Source organism: Mytilus edulis, chromosome 10 (genome assembly GCF_963676685.1).
Source record: "Mytilus edulis chromosome 10, xbMytEdul2.2, whole genome shotgun sequence".
Lineage (NCBI taxonomy): Eukaryota > Metazoa > Mollusca > Bivalvia > Mytilida > Mytilidae > Mytilus > Mytilus edulis.
In genome coordinates, this window is record NC_092353.1 from 77,342,525 (window position 1) to 77,352,033 (window position 9,509).

Sequence of the window (9,509 nt, forward strand, 5' to 3'; positions counted from 1 at the left end):
TCTTGGTTTTTTTTTACTTTATGTTGTAGGAAAATACACAACTGCATTGCATAAGAGAAAATTCTTTATTTTTATTTTATAGTACATGTATCAACATGCTGAAGATGCCAGAATATAAATCAAAGACAGAGTTACATAACAGACTGATGGTGGCTTTACAGTGTGGCAACCAAGGGTATGCTTTTGCATGAACAGGAAGTGCAATTAATTCTTGGATTGACTTGGAAGACACGCCCCAGAAGGATTTGAATTGTTGAAGAATTAGAATGAATTATAGAATGTGATGATCAATCAAAGAGAATATAGAAACTCAATGAAATAATCTATCCATTTAACAAAGAGTGGTAAATGTCTTCTCAGTAGCCTTTACATACCACTTCTCTACTGTATAATATATGTTAAAACAGACAGTGTAGGCTTTAACCAGAAACAAATGGGATCATCTGATGTACTATGGCAAATGTATTTTTTTTTAGATATAATAACAGAAATTCTATTCAAAATTTAAAGTTAATACCTCTTTCCTCTGCACCTAACTTCAAAATAAAATATAAATCAGAGGTTGAACATCATACCCTCATTGGTACCAGCCATGCATTTTACTTTATCATACTATCTACAATAAGAATTTAAAAAAAAAAATTAAATGTTATTAGTATCAATACATTTTGACCAAATGTTGTTTAACCATTTTTCACATTTTTGCACAGATTTCATTTAATACTATTCAAGATGAAGCCCATTGTGACACCAAACAAAGAAGCATGCCTCATATTGCCCAGAGAACTCTAATGTTTCAGAGAAATAGCCTTCCATCTGAATAGCCTATAGTTATTGAAAGTTTTTTGTTTGTTTTGAAAACCTCTCCAATTTGAACATCTTAGACTATTTCTGAATCTACTTGGAATTCAGCTTTTTTCATATTATAAAGAAAGGTTTTAATTGCTTGAGTTAGAAGGTCTGATGCACAAACGTTTTACCATATTTTCTGTTTGAAATTGAGAAACAATTTTATGTTACAGAAAATATTGAGCCATCAACCTTTTCAACAAGATATATTGAAAACTAAAACCTGCCATAATACAGGTTCAATAGAATACATTTTCTTTACAACATGAACATTTTGATTTTCTGCCAAATTACGATTCTGACCCTACTGACAATAGAAATGTGTTAGTGGGAAATAAGTACATTCTCAGGATAATTTGTTTGTTTTAGGTGGTTTACCAAGAATCATTTGAAACATTAAATTGCTGACGCAACCTAGTACACATGGTCATAGTATGGTCAACTGGAAATATTATATGACAAATTACAATTTTGATACTGATTTTACAGTACACTGAACTTAAATATAGAATAGTGCTAGCCATGTATGGTGGCCCATAGAAATAGGATATTACTTTATCCTATTTTCATGTTACAGAAGTTAACTAAATTTTCATCTTTTATTAACAAATGAATGTATATATTTAACAACTACTATAATATAGTATAGCAAAGGAAAATGATGAATATTGACATGTTGAAAGAAGATGTTATTTTTATTTTTAGAATTCCACACAATAACATTTATCCAATTATAATTATTTACCAAAAAGATAACAAAATATTATGTAATTATTAGTAGACCATTTGATAAAGAACTAATATTTTTATTGTTTTGTCTGAATTTTTGAATTGATTTTTATTCAAACTGTACATTTTGATATTTATTTGATTTTTCCATTTTATTAGTATTTTTTATGCAATAAATTGCTGTGATATTTTTGTAACCATGATTAAAATTATTTGAAATGTTGTGTTTTGTCTACTTCTGTTTGTCTTCTTTTCTTTGTCTTTTGTAGCCATGGTTTTGTCAGTATATTTTCGACTTGTGAGTTTGAGTGTCGTTTTGATATTTTACTTCTCACTTTTAATGATTTTTATGATTTTGATCAAAGTTGTTTGAATTACCAGTCAATATTTACAGTACTTGCAACCTTAGGCGTTACTATTTCAGCGATCAGTCAGCGGTCATCGATCAGTCACCGATCAGTCAAGTTCGCGTCAAACTCACGTCAGCAATCCGTCAGACTTATAGTAAAAGTAATTGACTGATCGGACTGATCGGACTGATAGAACCGATCGACCTTGATGACGGATTGACCTGTAATACGTCACATGATAAAATAATGCAAATTACGGAATCTTAGTTTCGTTTAGTTTAATTAAAATGGCGACAAGTGAAAATCGAACGTTCAATGATCATGATGATACATTTTGCTTTAATAATAATAATTTAGCAAAGTTCTATCAAAAAGAAATGTACAGATAAAGCCTAACATAAATATTATTATTAAAGAATGGTATTTTTGTTTTATTTGGGTTATATATTTTCAAACACGGCGGGTTTTAAAACGGTGTCTGCATTGCGATTTTTATTTTTTTATTTTCCAAACATACTCGGGAAAAGCAACGATTTGTATAGTAAGAACAAGGATGTGCATAGCTATACAAATCCTTGTTATCATCATAAAATTCATTATTATTATTTCTATAAATATTCCTGTCACAATCGAAGCCTATAAAATTTTAATAAAAAGAAGACTAATTTTGGATATTTTAAACAACACGAAATAAAATGTAAGTAAGATTTATCTAACACTCTTAATTTCATAAAAAAAAACTATTCTAATCTATAAAGAGTACAAAAATCCAATGGTGGTCAATAATTTTTAGTAAAATGAAGAAATATTTGCATTTAAGGCAACGCGTACAAAAATTAAATATTTTTTTCCTTAACGTAGGCATATTTTATGAAGAACAGCCAATTCTGATGTACAAAAAGTACTCAAATCATATGACGGTTAATAATGTGTATCAAAATAAATCAATAACTGCATTCTTATTCCACAAAAATAAAAGTTTAAGTATTTTAATTCTCATTATATCTAAATTCTGATTAGATTACTTGTCTCAAGATGGTAAAAATGACTGATTTTAAATAAAATAGCATCATTTTGAATAAAAAGAAGACTAATTTTGGTTATTTTAAACAATGCGAATAAAATTTTAGTATGATTTCTCTGACACTCTTTTAAATTCATGAAATAAAACCTATTCTAATCTATAAAAAGTACCAAAATCCAATGGCGGTCAATAATTTTTAGTAAAATATTTGCATTTTAGGCAACGCGTACACAAATTAATTATCTGTTTCCTTAAAGTAAGCATATTTTATGAAGAACAGCCAATCTTGATGTACAAAAAGTACTCAAATCATATGACGGTTAATAATTTGTATCAAAATAAATCAACAACTGCATTCTTATTCAACAAAAATAAAAGTTTAAGTATTTAAATTCTCATTATATCTCAATTCTGATTAGATGACTTGTCTCAAGATGGTAAAAATGACTGATTTTAAATAAAATAGCATCATTTTGAATAAAAAGAAGACTAATTTTTGTTATTTTAAACAATGCGAATAAAATTTTAGTATGATTTCTCTGACACTCTTTTAAATTCATGAAATAAAACCTATTCTAATCTAAAAAAAAGTACCAAAATCCAACGGCGGTCAATAATTTTCAGTAAAATGAAGAAATATTTGCATTTTAGGCAACGCATACAAAAATAAATTTTTTTTTTCCTTAACGTATGCATATTTTATGAAGAACAGCCAATTATGATGTTCAAAAAGTACTCAAATCATATGACGGTCAATAATGTGTATCAAAATAAATCAATAACTGCTTTCTTATTCCACAAAAAATAAAAGTTTTAGTATTTCAATTCTCATTATATCTCAATTCTGATTAGAAGACTTGTCTCAAGATGGTAAAAATAACTGATTTCAAATAAAATAGCATCATTTCTAATAAAAAGAAGACTAATTTTGGTTATTTTTAACAATGCGAATAAAATATTAGTATGATTTCTCTTACACTCTTATAATTTTATAACAAAAAACTATTCTAATCTATAAAAAGTACAAAAATCCAATGGCGGTCAATAATTTTTAGTAAAATGAAGAAATATTTGCATTTTAGGCAACGCATACAAAAATTAAATTTTTTTTTCCTTACGTAGGCATATTTTATGAAAAACAGCCAATTCTGATGTACAAAAAGTACTCAAATCATATGACGGTTAATAATGTGTATCAAAATAAATCAATAACTGCATTCTTATTCCACAAAAATAAAAGTTTAAGTATTTTAATTCTCATTATATCTCAATTCTGATTAGAAGACTTGTCTCAAGATGGTAAGAATAACTGATTTCAAATAAAATAGCATCATTTTGAATAAAAAGAAGACTAATTTTGGTTATTTTAAACAATGCAAATAAAATTTTAGTATGATTTCTCTGACACTCTTTTAAATTCATGAAATAAAACCTATTCTAATCCATAAAAAGTACCAAAATCCAATGGCGGTCAATAATTTTTAGTAAAATATTTGCATTTTAGGCAACGCGTACAAAAATTAATTATCTTTTTCCTTAAAGTAAGCATATTTTATGAAAAACAGCCAATCTTGATGTTCAAAAAGTACTCAAATCATATGACGGTTAATAATTTGTATCAAAATAAATCAACAACTGCATTCTTATTCAACAAAAATAAAAGTTTAAGTATTTAAATTCTCATTATATCTCAATTCTGATTAGATGACTTGTCTCAAGATGGTAAAAATGACTGATTTTAAATAAAATAGCATCATTTTGAATAAAAAGAAGACTAATTTTGGTTATTTTAAACAATGCGAATAAAATTTTAGTATGATTTCTCTGACACTTTTTTAAATTCATGAAATAAAATCTATTCTAATCTAAAAAAAAGTACCAAAATCCAATGGCGGTCAATAATTCTCAGTAAAATGAAGAAATATTTGCATTTTAGGCAACGCTTACAAAAATTTAATATTTTTTTCCTTAACGTAGGCATATTTTATGAAGAACAGCCAATTCTGATGTACAAAAAGTACTCAAATCATATGACGGTCAATAATGTGTATCAAAATAAATCAATAACTGCATTCTTATTCCACAAAAAATAAAAGTTTTAGTATTTTAATTCTCATTATATCTCAATTCTGATTAGAAGACTTGTCTCAAGATGGTAAGAATAACTGATTTCAAATAAAATAGCATCATTTCTAATAAAAAGAAGACTGATTTTGGTTATTTTAAACTATGCGAATAACATATTAGTATGATTTCTCTGACACTCTTTTAATTTAATGAAAAAAACTATTCTAATCTATAAAAAGTACAAAAAATCCAATGGCGGTCAATAATTTTTAGTAAAGTATTTGCATTTTAGGCAACACGTACAAAAATTAATCATCTTTTTCCTGAAAGTAATCATATTTTATGAAGAACAGCCAATCTTGATGTACAAAAAGTACTCAAATCATATGACAGTTAATAATTTGTATCAAAATAAATCAACAACTGCATTCTCATTCAACAAAAATAAAAGTTTAAGTATTTAAATTCTCATTATATCTCAATTCTGATTAGATGACTTGTCTCAAGATGGTAAAAATGACTGATTTTAAATAAAATAGCATCATTTTGAATAAAAAGAAGACTAATTTTGGTTATTTTAAACAATGCTAATAAAATTTCAGTATGATTTCTCTGACACTCTTTTAAATTCATGAAATAAAACCTATTCTAATCTATAAAAGGACCAAAATCCAATGGCGGTCAATGATTTTTAGTAAAATGAAGAAATATTTGCATTTTAGGCAACGCGTACAAAAATTAAATATTTTTTTCCTTAACGTATGCATATTTTATGAAAAACAGCCAACTCAGATGTACAAAATGTACTGAAATGATATGACGGTTAATAATTTGTATCAAAATAAATCAATAACTGCATTCTTATTCCACAAAAATAAAAGTTTAAGTATTTTAATTTTCATTATATCTAAATTCTGATTTGAAGACTTGTCTCAAGATGGTAGAAATAACTGATTTCAAATATAATAGCATCATTTCTAATAAAAAGAAGACTAATTTTGGTTATTTTTAACAATGCAAATTAAATTTTAGTATGATTTCTCTGACACTCTTGTAATTTCATGAAAAAAATATTTTAATCTATAAAAAGTACAAAAAATCCAATGGCGGTCAATAATTTTTAGTAAAATGAAATTTATTTGCATTTTAGGCAATGCATACAAAAATTAAATATCTTTTTCCTGAAAGTAAGCATATTTTATGAAGAACAGCTAATCTTAATGTACCAAAAGAACTGAAATCATATGACGGTTTATAATTTGTATCAAAATAAATTAATAACTGCATTCTCATTCAACAAAAATTAAAAGTTAAAGTATTTAAATTCTCAGTTTATCTCAATTCTGATTAGATGACTTGTCTCAAAATGGTAAAAATGACTGATTTCAATTAAAATAGCATAATTTTTAATAAATAGAAGACTAATTTTGGTTATTTTAAACAATGCGAATAAAATTTTTAGTATAATTTCTCTGACACTCTTTTAATTTCATGAGAAAAAAACTATTCTTATCTATAAAAAGTACAAAAATCCAATGGCGGTCAATAATTTTTAGTAAAATCAGACTGGTAAAATGAAGAAATATTTGCATTTTAGGCAACGCGTACAAAAATTAAATATTTGTTTCCTTAAATTAGGCATATTCAATAAAAAGAAAACCAATTTTGGTTATTCTAAACAATGCGAATACATTTTGTATGATTTCACTGACATTCTTTAAACTTCATAAACAAACCATTAATTTTAAACTATATACAGTGAAAAAATCAAATTGTGGTCAATAATTTCCATTCAAATGAAGAAATGATCGCATTCTGGTTCAACAAAATTAAAAGTAAAAAGATACTTCTTCTTCAAATATTCAAATTTTATACAAAATTTGTCAATAAAAGGAATTTATAGCAACAGTTTGAAATTGAAGTTACAATATTTTCAAATATGAGAAGAAAAATTAGCATTTTACGCAACGTGTATATAAATTTAATATCTTTTTCCCTAAAGTAAACATAATTTATGAAGAACAACCAATCCTGATGAACAAAAAGTACTGAAATCATATTGCGGTTGATAATTTTTATCAAAATATTGAATAAATCCTTTCTTATTCCCCAAAATAATAGTTTAAGTATTTTAATTCTTTTTATATCTCAATTCTAATGAGAGTATTTATCTCCAGTTGTTGAAAATAACTGATTTCAAATGAAACAGTGCCATTTTTAAATAAATAGTTTTGTTTTGGTAGTTTTAAACAATGCGGATGATATTTAAATATGATTTATCTGACATTCTTTTAATTTTATGAAAAGCGACCTTTTCTAAACTATAAAAAGTTTAAAACTTCAATGGTGGATTATCGGCATTTTCGTAGGTAGAAGTTCATGTTAACTGAGACATATTATGTATTATATATGTTTCTAATGTTTACAATATGTAATACAAAACAATTAATCAACAAAAACAATTTAGCGCTTTAATTAAGCATCTAATATAACTGTTATACTATTTTTACTTTTTTATTGCAACCAAATTAACGTGTAAATTATGGTGTCTTCGTCGAGGTCCGCGTTCATGGATCGTAAACACTGTTGAGTTCGGTTTACATTAGAATTTGAAATATATACGTATCCGTCCGATCCGTGCATAAATTTGATTTACTGATCGATCGATGACCGTTGTCACGGTAACTCCTACATAGGTTATTTGACTTATCTGACGGATCCTATGGGTCACCGATCACCGATCAGTCATCGATCAGTCAAACATCCGTCACCGATCATTCACCGATCAGTCAAGTTCACGTCAAACAGTAACGCCTAAGGTTGCAAGTACTGTAGTATTTAGTGATGGTAAAAAAATTGCAGAATGGACAATTATATGATAGCTTTTTGAGAAACTGGTCATTATCAGGATATATGGACTGCCTATTATTTCTTTTTATTTGAATGTTCTATTTGTCAGATACTATTAGCAATATGATCACTAATTTAAACCAGATTTTCAAAGAGAGAAAAAAAATTATTGATTTGAATATGTATGGCAGACTTGCTGCTGCATGTTTAAAATTTTATCAATTTTTTTGTGTATGGAATTGTTATAAGGTGTATGTGAGGTTTGACAGGTTTCATCTGACATTGAACTAATTTATATGGTTCATTACTCAATGTTCAAATTTCATAATTCATTCTGTTTCTCATATTATGTAAGGAATTGGCAAAGTATATTTGTTGTATTGTATGATTGTTAGGTGTAAATGTCTGTCTGACAGGGTCTGTTTTACCTAGATCTCATTTACATTGATTGTTGATAATACTAAGTTTATGTGATATTTTTAGTAAAGCAGGGGAGACTTTCAGTGTTTACCCTCTTGTTTTCCCTTTTTAAGTATTGTACCATGTGGTTATTGTTGGCTCATCCTGGCTGTACCAAGAGCTGTTGTCATTATTCGGCTTTGGTGTTTTTCAACATTAATTTTAAAAAAGAAATCTTCTACACTTCAAACAAACTTTGGTTTCATTATACCAAAGGAGTGTAGTATGAAGTTTGTATATTTTTTTTGTTTTGTTTGTTGCCCAACATGGCTAAAAAATTAAAACTTCTAATTCATAATTTGTAACTTATTTTCATGTTTTGCCTTTTATATAATAAAGTATAAATACATATGAAGAAATTGTAAAATGCTAAATTGATTAGCAAAACAAGATCTACAGGAATGTCTGTATGAGTGAAACCATTGGATGACTCCTTATAGCTACCAAAAAACTACAATAGATCTACATAAGTGGTACTATGTAATTATGACTGGAACCAATGGAAAGCTACTTAACAGAGTTGTTACATTTACATGATACCTTCTGTTCAATATAAAGTTGATATGTTGGACTTTAAGGTGGTACCTAACACTACAGGGAGATAACTCTGTAAATTCAGCTAAACGTTTTAATTATGTTGTGTTGTAAAAGGAATATTAAGCTTCTCACTGATCAAAATTGGTGTTTGTCAAATTGCTATATAACCAGTGTAATTTTTCTGACAAAACGGTTGGTTCAAAATTTTGTACATTTTTATATTTTTGTTATTGACTTTGACAAAGTTTTATGAATATTAAACGAGCCAAATTAATTTTAGCGAAAGTGTTGGGTACCACCTTAAACACCAAAAATTACTGTTTAAATGACAATAACTTTAGTTTTAGTTTATGGATCTCTATGAAGTTTAAGGGGGTGATGGTCTAAACCGTTTAGAAATAAGGGGTAAAAACACACATATATTGTCCAAATGCGCATCTGGTGCAAGAAAATTGGTACCGTTAATTTTATTACTACCACTGGGTCGATGCCTCTGCTGGTGGACTATTAGTCCCCGAGGGTATCACCAGCCTAGTAGCAAGTACTTCGGTACTGGCATGAAAATACGGATTTTTGTGTTATTAAAATTTGCTGTTACAAAATATTAGAATTATTATAAATTAAGGAATGTATCTCTCTCATGC

General features: G+C 27.3%; 1 pseudogene; it reads left to right on the forward strand.

Annotated features, from left to right (window-relative positions):
- The window catches only part of LOC139493001 (E3 ubiquitin-protein ligase HACE1-like), a 31,715-nt pseudogene extending 29,913 nt beyond the window's left edge, over positions 1-1,802 (forward strand).
- The last annotated feature ends 7,707 nt before the right edge of the window (positions 1,803-9,509 follow it).